We start from the raw sequence: 13,824 nt of genomic DNA on the forward strand, positions 1-13,824 counted from the left end.
CTTAAAGGACTGGAAATCATGGAATATGATATTCTGAAAGGCAAAGGATGTGGAACTACAACCAAGAATTACAAGCCCAGCAAAACTGAGTATATTCTTCCAGAGGAAAAAGTTGATTTTTAATGAAATAGAGGAATTTTTGGCTTTCCTGACTGAAAACCAGAGCAGAAAAGCAAATTTGATGAGCAAATTTAACATTCAAGAAAAGTATAAAAAGGTAAATTAAAAGAGTAAGAGTTTCAATAAAGTAGAATACATTAATACATGTATTCATTCAGTGCATTCATACATGGGAAGAAGATGATAACTGAAATAATTAAGATATATATGATGCTTCAGGTTCTTTAAGTATGCAAGATTCCTAAAGTACTTAAGATACTTAAGAAGTGTATGACCATTAGAGCAAAGAAAAGGAGTATACATAGAAAGAAGGAAGGAAACTAAAGAAGATGGGCTAATGTAGAAAAACAAACAAACAAGGGGTGGGAAAGAGGAATACATGAGGAGAAAAAAAAAGGAGAGACAGATAGGGGTAACCATCTTTCATAAAGAGGTGCATAAAAAGAAGATGGGGTTGGTGGTGGTAGGCTATGCCTGAACTTTACTTTCATTAGAATTAGCTCAAAGTTGGAATAACACCCAAACTCAGTCAACTATAGGAATATAGGGAGGAAAGGGAATAAGAGTAGTATGGAGATGGCCAAAAAGGAGGTTGAATTGGGGCAGGTGGTCAATGAAAACAAAACATTTGTGAAGAGGTGTGAATTTTAAAACTATTCTACCTTACTCAGGCCGTACTTTAGAAGATCTGATTTAGCTATTTTCTGATTAGTAACAATGAAGATACTTGACTTAACAGAATCAAGTTTTGGGAACTATACATTTCTCCACCCTACTCAGTTTAACAAGGTCAGGATGCCTGCACCATACTCAAAGATTTAGTTATCTGAGGAAATGGCCTTCAACAGACATGTACAGAAAAAGCAGACAGACCCCTGGGCTGTCCTAAGTCAAGCTAAGCTATCATTGGTATAGATGAGATGCAGGAAAGTGATGTAAAACCATCTATATAAGGCATGTCACTTCCTCTCTCTCCCTCTTTACCCAGAGAGGGGACTCTGGCTGGCAGTGTGCTAAGTGTTCCAACATCTTGGCGTGGTGGCAGCTATTTGTCTGGGTTTGGTGGCGAGTTTGTCCTTGAGCTGATTCAGGCTCAGCCATCTTGGCTGAGTCCTTTTGGAGTTCAGGCTGGTTCCTTCCTCCTTACTTTCTAGAGCCTCTGGTCTTCTTTCTGGCATGAGCCAGGTGGGAGAAATCCTACTCTCTTTCCTTCTTCCTTCTTCTTAATCTCTTTCCACTATATCAATTAAATCACCGTGAATTTCCAGCTGACTTGGGTATTTTATTATTTGGGATTTTCCCTGGCGACCAATTAAATTTAGATTTTAAGTCACATGTAAAGATAATTATCTTTACAGAGGGAAAGATTGAAAAGAGAGATAGAGAAGGGCAAATAGGGGGAAAATAAGATGGAGGGAAATGCATAATCATAACTGTAAAAGTGAATGGGATGAACTCACCCATAAAATGGAAAAGGATAGTAGAGTGTATTAAAAACCAGAATCACATAATGTGCTGTCTACAAGAAACATATTTAAAGTAGGGATACACACACAGAGCACATTTAAGGGGCTGGATCAGAATCTACTATGCCTCAGCTAAAGTAAAAAAAAATAGGGGTAGCAATCAAGATCTTAGACAAATCAATCTAATAAAAAGAGATAAAGGTGTAAATTACATCTTGATAAAAGGTACCATATACCGTGAAACAATATAAATACTAAACATATATTCACCAAATGGCATAGCATACAGATTCCTAAAGGAAAAATTATATGAGTTACAGGAGGAAATCGATAGTAAAACATTTCTAGTGGGGGAAATCTCTACCTTTCCCTCTCAGAAGCAGATAAATTCAACAACAACAACAAAAAGAAGGAAGTTAATAGGATGAATAGAACTGTAGCAAAGTTTCATATGATAGAACTCTAGAGAAAACTGAATGGAAATAGAAAGGAATACCTTTTTTTCCCTCAGCAACACATGGCACCATCACAAAAATTGACCATATAATATGGCATAAAAATTTGACAACCAAATACAGGAAAACAAATGCATAAAACTCCAGGTAAAGTCAGTTCCAAATGGCCAATAAACCCCAAGTATTTTTTTAACCCTTACTTTCTGCCAGTATTAATTGTAAGACAAAAGAATGTTAAGAGTTAGGCAATAGAGACTAAGTGACTTGATGAGGGTAATATAGTTAAGAAGTATCTGAGGCCAGATATGAACTTATGTCCTTTCAACTCCATACCTGGCATCTTATCCACTATGCTACTTAGCTGACACTCACAAAGCCCAAATTTGGCATCAGCAGAAATGTGTACAAATATTGGCTTCTGGCACCTAACTGACATTATGGGATATGGAAAACCATTTTCATTCTCATGGCCTTTGTTTTAAGAGAACTGGATTAGATGTGTGGAAATGAAAACTGAAGTGAGTTTTGGACTTTCTGCCACTGAGGTGGAGCAAGTAGCAGTTGGAGTGTTAGAGAGAAGATATTGATGAGAATGACAGTTGGTATAGGGAAGGAAACTTGGAGAGTGTCAGTTGGCTCTCTCTCCTGGCCCTTGGACGAGAAGGAGTGCTGTCTCCCTGTCTTGGGATAGAAGTACCTCTATTCCTGATTATCCCAACTGTGGGCTCTACCTGGATTCCTGTGATCTTGTAATTGGATTAAAGAAGAGTGGCTTGAACTGTAAGGCCAGTCTTTAGGAGAATCAGCCCAAAGAGACAGGCCCAACCAGCTCTGAAGGTCAGAACCTTTTCTTCCTCTTGCTGCCTATTGCTAAGACTTTGAACTTAAGAAAGCTAGAACAGATATAGCATAGATAGAAATAAAAGAAACCCTTTACCAGCCTCCAAGGCCTGGTCTCAGCTTAAAGGCTGAGACTCAAATCTAATCTAGGGAAATCCTATTCCCTCTTCCCTGATACTTCCCCAATCCAAACTTGTTATTAAAATTCAATTTTACTTAATAAAACCACAGTCAGATAAGCAGACTATCATTTCAGAAGAACATAGAGGGAGCAGAACCTGGGGGAAGGCTTGTCCCTCAAAAGGGTCTGTGCTTACCTTCCCTGGGGTATCTTCAACATCAATCAACAGAGAAGACATCCCTCAGGCTAACATAGGTGGCCTATTTCTCAGGAACTCTAATTTTCAAAGACAGACTCTCAGCAGGGGGTATCTCCTTTTAACTCACCAGCAGCCATATTCCCTCTCTCCCTTCACCTCCTCTATTCCCTGTCACAATACTTCCTTCCCCCTTTCCTCTCTTCAATCCCTCTACAATCCATTCGAATATTACAGATGGCCTGGAGAGTCATTTTAGTCATTCATTTCTATGATCCTGTGATGCAGTAATTATTTCTACATCACTATCTAGCTTCAAAACCTCATGTCTCCATCAATTATCCTTGTTTCATTTGATGAGAAAATCAACAGTGGAAGAAAAAGGGTAAGATTTATAGTAGATGAATCTAGGCTCAAGCTCTAGCTCTTCCACTTACCATCTGAATAACAATACAAATAACCTAATCTCACTGAGTCTCAGATTCTCCATAGGCAAAATGACAGGGTTGGATTAGATGACACCCACTTCTATTTCCACCCAAAATTTCAGTACCATTTCATCAATTGACTAGCAGGCAATTCAGATTGGATATCCTAGACACATGAAACTCAGTATGTCCAAAACTGAATTATCGATATTAATGTTCAGTCATTTTCAATCATATTTGACTCTTTGGGACCTCATTTGAAGTTTTATTGGCAAATATGCTAGAGTGCAATGGTCTAATTACTCAAATTTATAAGGAGCTAAATAAATTGTACAAAAACATCAAGCCATCCCCCAATTGATAAATGGACAAGGGTCATGAATAGGCAATTTTCAGTTAAAGAAATCAAAACTATTAATAAACACATGAAAAAGTGTTCTAAATCTCTTATAATCAGAGAAATGCAAGTCAAAACAACTCTGAGGTATCACTTCACACCCAGCAAATTGACTAACATGACAGTAAAAGAAAGTAATAAATGTTGGAGGGAATATGGCAAAAATGGGGACATTAATACTTTGCTGGTGGAGTTGTGATTGATCCAACCATTCTGGAAGGCAATCTGGAACTATACCCAAAGTGAGCTAAAAGAGTGCCATAGCACTGCTGGGTTTATATCCCAAAGAGACAAAAAGGAAAAAGACTTGTACAAAAATATTTATAGCTACACTCTTTTTGGTGGAAAAAATTGGAAAATGAGGGGAATACCCTTTGATTGGAGAATGGCTGAACAAATTGTGGTATATGTTGGTGATGGAATACTATTGTTCTGAAAAGAATAATGAACTGGAGGAATTCCATGTGAACTGGAATGACCTCCAAGAATTGATGCAGAGTGAAAGGAGCAGAACCAGGAGAACATTGTACACAAAGATGGATACACTGTGGTACAATCAAACATAATGGACTTCTCTACTAGCAGCAATACAATGATCTAGGATAATTCTGAGGGACTTATGAGAAAGAACGCTATCCACATCCAGAGGAAGAAATGTGGGAAAAGAAACACAGAAGAAAAACAACTGCTTGATCACATGGGTTGGTGGGGCTCTGACTGGGAAAATAGAATCTAAAAGATTGTACTAGTGCAAATATTAATAACATGGAAAAGGGTCATGATTGATGGCACATGTTAAACCCAGTGGAATTGCGTGTCAGATATGGAAAGGGATTGGGGAGGGGAGGGAAAGAACATGAGTCTTGTAACCATGGAAAAATATTCTAAATCATCTAATTAAATAAAATTTTTTAAAAAAGAAATGAATGACTTCACAAGGCAGCAAGAATCTATAAAACTAAATCAAAAGAATGCAAAAATTGAGAAAACTATGAAACACTTCATTGCTAAAACAGCAGACCTGGAAAATAGATCCAGGAGAGACAATTTAAGAATGATTGGACTACTAGAAAATCATGACCAAAGAAAAAACCAGGACATCATCCTATAGAAAATTATTCGAGGAGGGAGAGTCAAGATGGCCACATAGAAGGAACAGAAGTTCAGACCTTTGAATACCCTTCCTTACCGATCAAAAACTGAATGCTCCTAGGGGACTGAAAATTGAACCTAACAACAAGACATAGCCAAGGAATCCTCATGCTGGATTCAAATCAAAAGTTACCCCCCCCCCCAAAGCCAGAATCCAAGAACACTCATGTTTAAGGGGAAGGCAGAAGGAAGGTTCCAGGATCCATTCCCCCCCCACCCCCAATATAGAATGCTGGGCCTCCAATGGCAGCAGGAACCATTGGGCAGGCAAAGGCACAAAGGAGCTGTTCTGAAGGGTGTACCTTGTGGACAGGGCAGTGCCAATCTCAGAGCATCGAGCACAGATGGTGGGGAAAGAGCTGTAGAGGGAGCTGGCAGCGTGGTCAGAGCTGTGCAGATCTTCCATACTGCTCCAGTCTTCCAGGAGGTTTTTAGCCTCAGAGCACAACCAGCCCAATCCAGCTAAACTTAATCCCATCAAAAGTCTTCAGAACCTAGGCAAGCCTAGGCAGCAACACTCCTCATCACTGACTGCTGGACTTTAATCCAATGAAAAGCCTCCAGAGGGCAGGGAAGGGCAAACTCCAACACTCCTCCCCCAGAGACTGCACTGAGAGATCTAAAAAAGCTCCAAGAGGGAAGACTGACAGAAAAATCCCCAAAACCAAAAAAAATGAGAGGAGCAAGAGCACAAATATGGGGAGCAAAGAAGGAGTAAATATGAGCAAACAACAGAAAAAGAAGATAGAAATTACAATTGACAGCTTCTGCACAGGCAACGAACCAAGACCAAACAATACACAGGAGGAGGCAAGTAATAAACAGAAATCCTAGCGAATTGGACACAGGCCTTGGAAGAACTCAAAATGCAATTCAAAACATAATTAAGAGAGGCTGAAGATAATTGGGAAAAGAATTTAAAAACTAATATAAGTCATCTGGAAACAGAAAATAGTGTCTTGAAAGAAAAAATCAAAGAGCTTGAAAATGAGGCAAAGGAGATGAAAGATGAGGCAAAGAAGATGAAAGATTAGGCAAAGAAGATGAAAGATGAGGCAAAGGAGATGAGAGATGAGGCAAAGAGAATGAAAGGTGACCTCCAAAGAAAATTAGACTAGAAGGAGAAGGATGACAAAAAATCCAGGAATGAAATTCAGTCTTTAAGAACCAGAATACAACAACTAGAAACAAGTGACCTCACAAGGCAGCAGGACACTATAAAACAAAATGAAAAGAATGAAAAAATTGAGGAAAATATGAAGCATCTCATTCACAAAACAGATGATTTAGAAAATCGATTTAAGAATCATTGGTCTACCAGAAGACCATAAAAAAGAAAAAGAAAAATCCTGGACATAATACTACAGGAAATTATTCAGGAAAACTGCCCTGATATTCTGGAACAAGAGGGAAAAGTGGAGATTGAAAGAATCAAAAGATCACCTCCTTTACTTAATCCCCAACTGATAACACCCAGAAATGTTATAGCCAAACTCAAGAACTATCAGACCAAAGAAAATAAATTACAAGCTGCCAAGAAGAAGTCATTCAGATACCATGGAACCACAGTGAAGATAACACCGGATCTGGCTGCATCCACACTGAAGGACCGAAAGGCATGGAATATGATGTTCTGGAAAGCAAGGGAACTAGGTCTACAACCAATAATCAACTACCCAGCAAAACTGACTATATTCTTACAGGGGAAAGTATGGTCATTCAACAAAATAGAAGAATTTCAAGAATTTGTAAAGAAAGGACCAGACTTGAATAGAAAATTTGATGCCCAAGCACAGAACTCAAGAGAATAAAGTACTCAAAAAATAATTTAAAAAAAGAGAGGAAAAAGAAAAACAAAACAAAACAACCCCCCCCTTTTAAAAGAGACTCAATAAATTAAAATGTTATGTATCCCTGTAAGAAAAGAGGTCATTGGTAACTCTTAAAAACTGTTGTTATCACCTGGGCACCTAGAAGAATTACACTTAGAGGGAACAGTGAAAAATTGTATAGGAAGAAAGAACAAGACATAAATAGGTATATAGATATATGCATGCATAAATACATATACATATGTATATATACATATATACAACTAGAGCTAAAAAGAGGTTAATACTAAAAGAAATGGGAAAAGAAACAAATGGGGGTAAATTTATATGTCACAAAGAAGCTCATGGCAGGAGGGGGGAGAACATCAATACACTGGAAGGGTAAACAGGTTGGAGATAGGAAATACTTAACTCTTACGTGCATTGAAATTGACCCAAAGAGGGAAGAACAATCTAATCCATTGGGGGCAGAGAATAGATTTGCGCCTTATAGGGGAGTAGAAGGGTAACAAACAGGCTGGTGGGGAAGGAAGCAGTATAAGAGAGGGAAAGGGTGGGGGGGGTGTAAAAATTAAATTAGTTTCTATACTAAAAGTATTATATTTTATGAGGTTTATTAAAGATTTTTAGAATTAAGAAATAAAGAAAATACAAAATAAGAAAAGCATGTGCTTAGGCCCAGAGCCCATTCACAACCACTTACATCTCGCTGCAGGTGCTTGGAAGCAGAATCAGAGAGAGCAAGTAGGTAGTACAGTCAGTTTAAATACCCATTTTGTTCTTGGCCCAGGTGGGTATCTCCAGTGAGATTTTAGGGCATTCTGGGAAGTGCCAAGGATTTGTGGTGATTGAAGTTTGGGGTTCAAATCTCCATTTTTACACACCCCGTTTGACCCTATTGGGAAAAGTTTCGCCAAAGGATCATGAAAACATAATCAACTTAAAGATTACAATAATTTGAGGATAAGAGGGAAAAAGAACAAAACCAATAATTGCTAGATGCATTGACAAAAAGGGGGAAGTCCCCTTTGGCACGAAAGTATACATACAAATAAATGTTCAATCAACCACACCCAAAGTTCATTCTTGATCTTCTCATGCAACTTGTGGTCTGGAGGCATCTTCATGGTGTCTTCTCCAAACAGTTCAGTTTCTGGATTCAGACAGGAAGCATATTTCTTAATCTAAAATTCTTCTCAAAAGGAATTTAAACTTTGCAATTTAAAATATTTTTACATCCCCCCCCCCACCATGAAGAGGGTGATTGAGAAAAAAAAACAGGGATCACTTAGGGATGCATGGCTGAGTTATGAGGTATATGAATCAATTGGCAACAGAAATTAAAAAGACATCAGAAAAATCCAAATAAAAGAGATAATTTCTGGATGAAATATAGATTATCAAAGTTTTATGTGTAAAAATTCTAAGTAAAGGAAAAATAAATCTGTAACAGGTCCTTGAATCAGTGCCCAGTTAAAATGATATAAGCAAGTAAGCATTTACCTAGTCAGTAGCCAGGACTACAGAAAGTTTGCCACACTATGAAAGGCAGAAAAGGGACTAGATTATAGAAGCCAAGTTAGGGATACTCATCTGTAAGTATTTTCACAAAGAGTGTGGATACAAGGAAAGCCTACATCTTCATGTATGTTAAGCGTCGCAACCTTGAGTATTCACACTGGGTTCAAGTCCTTTGTATTGGCTTAGAAGTGCATCAACCATTCCTTGATTTGTTTCCTTGGCTCTGTGCAATGGCTCTTTTGTATATCTTATCCTGGAATCAAACAGACTCATTAAGCAAAGTCCCATAATTTTTTAAAACAATTAGTGGCATCATTTTTATAGTCTCAAGCTTTTGGGGCATGCATTGACATTATAGCAAATGTATTTTAAACTTATATTACTGCAAAATCAAAAGGTTAAAGAAAATATTAATACTGGTGACATGTGCTTCAAATATAAAAAGGAGAGAAAAAATAAAAAGCTGAAATAGTATATTGCACATGCAAGAAAAATATAATAATAAAAGTTTTTAAAATAAAAATGTAGCTTATAATCATTGACACACTGTGTCAGCTAAGAAAATATAGAATACAAGGCTTTCTCACCAAAAATGAGATCCATTTCCTCTTCATATCTGGCCTTGATCCACTGTGAGTACAAGCAAATGAATTTTACAAGGTAACAGTTTTTTTTAAATAAAGAACAGTAGTACAAATATGTAGGTATCAATATCCCCAAAATTCTCAATAGTCCACTAATTACAATAACAAACAAAGCCACTATCATATTTCACATGAGTTGCTGCATGGAATTTTTAAAAGCCTATGAACTGATGGATATTTGTCACAAATTTTACAAATGTAGCAAATCTTTCAACCTTGATAAGCATATTTTTTAAACAAAGTAAAACTTATATTGGGTTTCAAACATCATCAAGAAATCTAGATATCATTCTGGTGGAAGCAAAGTGAGCTGAAAAGGTATAAATGAGAGATGCTCCTTTTTTGGGAAGTCTTCCAGGGGTTCTACATGCCCTGGGATTAATTTCCCAGCTGCCATTCACATTTTTATACTGTGGGAGTTGGAGGGTTATAATTGTATTTCACTTCAGCTACTAAAATGGGCCTTACCTCCTGTTAGGGGCCAGCAAAATGCCCAGAACTTGTTAAAAAAATTCTAAAAATCATGTCTAAAGAACCCTTAAAATAAATTTGAGATATTTAGCTCATTAAATTTTCCAAATTTTGTTATACAATCGTAGTCATTTTTCTGATGGAGTCCATCTATCCTCTATTTGAAAAATTACAAAGTCAAAAATAGAAAAACTGTTTTTATATGAGCTTACTCAATAATGTTTGTTCAGTATATTTATAGGGGAAAAGCAACAGAATTTAACAATAGTTAAAACCCAGTACATTAAAATGATTCAGTGTAACAGAACAGTATTGAATGCCGTAATACATGAACTTAAAATCACAAAGTTAAATCTTAAACAAAACAATCATTAAAATGCAATAGAAAACAGATTTTTATAAAACATTGGAGTCTGAAATGCCTTAAAAATATAAACTCCAGTCTCTTTAAAGTTCCTTGGATTTTTGTTTTTTAAATTATCCATTTAGATGTCTATTGTCAGAAGGCAGAAGATTGGTAAGGGGAAGGCAATGGGGGTTAAATGACCTGCCCAGGGCCACACCGCCAGGAAGTGTCTGAGGCCAGATTTCAACCAAGGACCTCCCATCTCTAGGTCTGGCTCTCAATTCACTGAGCCACTGAGCAGCTTCCCCATAGTGAGGGTGGGTTTTATGAATCTCAATTTGGGCCAGAGAAATGCAGGGAGTTGAAATTATCTCTTGACTGTCAGGTGAGCTAAGTGAAAGAATTAATGCAGTCAAAAGATATCCTTTTAAAGTAGCCATGCTTGTAAGTTCCTGTTTGGAAAGTCTCTTCTTTCCCTCTACCTCCCCCACTGTGATCTCCTGCCCGCAGTCCATGTGGAGGCTAATTGTAGCCTAAAAAAATCACCCCCATTTTTACCAGCTGGTTTTGGATCCTGAAGAAATTGGGTCTGACTTAGAGGCTGGAGATCAGCTGGGCTGGGTCTGGATGGGTCAGGATTGGGAGAGCTATCTGGGTCTGGAAGCAGGCAGCAGGAGCCAGGCTACAGGGCTGGGGTTGAAGCCTGAGAGTGATCTTAGGAGGAACGGATGGTTGCAGGCAGGAGCGAGGCAAGCAGGCAAGCAGGCTTGAGCAAGCTGATCAAAGTGCTTTTCTGAAAAGCCTTGGAGAAACGTGGCTTAAAAGAAATTTATCTAGGCTATCATTTTTTTAATTGAGATTTTATCCCTTTGTGGTTATCAAACTGTAAAAACTAAATTAGTTTTTCTACTAAAAGTATTATATTTTATGAGGTTTATTAAAGATTTTTAGAATTAAGAAATAAAGAAAATACAAAATAAGAAAACCATGTGCTTAGGCCCAGAGCCCATTCACAACCACTTACATCTTGCCTGTGGGTGCTTAGAAGTGGAAGCAGAGAGAACAAGTAGGTGGTACAGTCAGTTTAAATACCTATTTTGTTCTCAGCGCAGGTGGGTATCTCCGGTGAAATTTTAGGGCATTCTGGGAAGTGCCAAGGACTTCTGGGGATTGAAGTCTGGGGCTCAAATCTCCATTTTTACAGGGGGTAGTTTTAGAAAGACTACAGGGAAAATAAGGGGGGATTAGAAGGGAGGGGGTAGAAAGGGAAATAAAATAAGGGTGGGAACTAGGGGGACTGATTAAAAACAAACATTGGTGTAGAAGGAAATAGTGAAAGAAGAAAAGACAGGACTAGGAGTAGGAATCAAAATGCTGGTAAATACACGACTAGTAATCATAACTCTGAATGTGAATGGAATGAACTCACCCATAAAACTCAAGTGAATAGCAGAGTGGATTAGAATAAAAAACCCTACCATATGGTGTCTACAAGAAATACACATGAGGAAGGTAGATATGCATAGGGTGAAAGTAAGAGAATGGAGCCAAATCTATTAGGCATCAATTGATAAAAAGAAAGAAGGAGTCACAATCATGATATCTGACAAAAGCAAAGTAAAAATAAATCTAGTTAAAAGAGATAGGGAAGATAACTACATCCTCATAAAAGGAAGTATAGACAATGAGGAAATATCCATACTCAACATGTGTACACCAAATGGCATAGCATCTAAATTTCTAAAGCAGAATCTAGTGGAGCTCAAGAATGAAATAGATAGGAAAACTATACTAGTGGGAGATCTGAACCTTCCTCTGTCTGAACTAGATAAATCAAACCAAAAAATAAATAAGAAAGAGGTAAGAGGAGTAAATGAAATCTTAGAAAAATTAGAGTTAATAGACATGTGGAGAAAAATAAATAGGGACAAAAAGGAATACACCTTCTTTTCAGCAGCACATGGTACATTAAAAAAAATTGACCATGTATTAGGGCATAAAAATATTGCAAACAAGTGCAAAAGAGCAGAAATAATTAATGCAGCCTCCTCAGATCACAATGCAATGAAAATAATAATTAGTAAGGGTACATGGAGAGGTAAATCAAAAATTAATTGGAAATTAAACAATACGATTCTCCAAGACCAGTTAAAGAACAAAACGTAGGAACTTTATTAACTTCATTGAAGAAAATGACAATGATGAGACATCCTTTCAAAACCTATGGGATGCAGCCAAAGCAATACTCAGGGGCAAATTTATATCCATGAGTTCATATATTAACAAATTAAGAAGGACAAAGGCCAATGAATTGGGCATGCAAATTAAAAAACTAGAAAGTGAACAAATTAAAAATCCTCAGATGAAGACTAAATTAGAGATCCTAAAAATCAAGGGAGAAATTAATAAAATTGAAAGTCAAAGAACTATTGATTTAATTAATAAAAATAGAAGCTGGTACTTTGAAAAAACAAATTAAATAGACAAAGTATTGGTCAGTCTAATTAAAAAAAAAGGAAAGAAGAAAAGCAAATTGATAGTATCCAAGATGAAAAGGGAGACCCCACTGCTAATGAAGAGGAAATTAAGGCAATCATTAAAAACTATTATGCCCAATTATATGGCAACAAATATAGCAACATAGATGATATGGATGAATACTTACAAAAATATAAACTGCCTAGACTAACAGAGGAAGAAATAAATTACCTATACAACCCCATATCAGAAAAAGAAATCGAACAAGCCATCAAAGAACTCCCTAAGAAAAAATCCCCAGGTTCAGATGGATTCACAAATGAATTCTATCAAACATTCAAAGAACAACTAATCCCAATATGATACAAACTATTTGATAGAATAAGCAAAGAAGGAGTCCTACCAAATTCATTTCATGACACAAACATGGTACTGATTCCAAAGTTAGGCAAATCAAAAACAGAGAAAGAAAACTATAGACCAATCTCCTTAATGAATATAGATGCAAAAATCTTAAATAGGATACTAACAAAAAGACTCCAGCAAGTGATCACGAGGGTTATTCACTATGACCAGGGAGGATTCATACCAAGAATTCAAGGATGGTTCAATATTAGGAAAACCATCCTCATAATTGACCACATTAATAAGCATACAAACAAAAATCACATGATTATCTCAATAGATGCAGAAAAAGCCTTTGATAAAATACAACACCCATTCCTACTGAAAACACTAGAAAGTATAGGAATAGAAGAGCCTTTCCTGAAAATAATAAACAGTATATATCTAAAACCATCAGCCAATATCATCTGCAATGGAGATAAACTAAATCCATTCTCAATAAGATCCGGAGTGAAACAAGGATGCCCATTGTCACCTCTATTATTTAACATCATACTAGAAACACTAGCAATAGCAATTAGAGAAGAAAAAGAAATTGAAATTATTAAAATTGGTAATGAGGAGACTAAGCTATCACCCTATGTTGATGATATGATGGTTTACTTAAAGAATCCTAGAGAATCATTCAAAAAGCTAGTTGAAACAATCAACAATTTTAGCAAAGATGCAGGATACAAAATAAACCCTCAAAAGTCATCAACATTTCTATATATCGCCAACCTATTTCAGCAGCAAGAATTAGAAGGAGAAATTCCATTTAAAATTACCCTAGACAATATAAAACACTTAGGAATCTATCTGCCTAGACAAACACAGGAACTATATGAACACAACTACAAAACACTCTCTATACAATTAAAACTAGATCTAAACAATTGGAAAAACATTGATTACTCATGGGTGGGACGAGCTAACATAATAAAAATGATAATCCTACCCAAATTCCCTTTGA

The 13,824-nt window shown here is 36.8% G+C and overlaps 1 long non-coding RNA gene across 1 annotated transcript in view; it reads right to left on the reverse strand.

Moving 5' to 3' along the window:
- Positions 1-7,609: 7,609 nt before the first annotated feature.
- LOC130456350 (uncharacterized) overlaps positions 7,610-13,824 on the reverse strand; it is a 108,936-nt gene continuing 102,721 nt past the window's right edge. Inside the window, exons 2-3 of the long non-coding RNA XR_008915088.1 lie at positions 9,116-9,158; positions 7,610-8,781 (exon numbers count right to left, since the gene is read on the reverse strand). This is a non-coding gene — a long non-coding RNA (uncharacterized LOC130456350). The remainder of the gene's footprint in view (positions 8,782-9,115; positions 9,159-13,824) is intronic.

This window comes from Monodelphis domestica, chromosome 1, assembly GCF_027887165.1.
Source record: "Monodelphis domestica isolate mMonDom1 chromosome 1, mMonDom1.pri, whole genome shotgun sequence".
NCBI lineage: Eukaryota > Metazoa > Chordata > Mammalia > Didelphimorphia > Didelphidae > Monodelphis > Monodelphis domestica.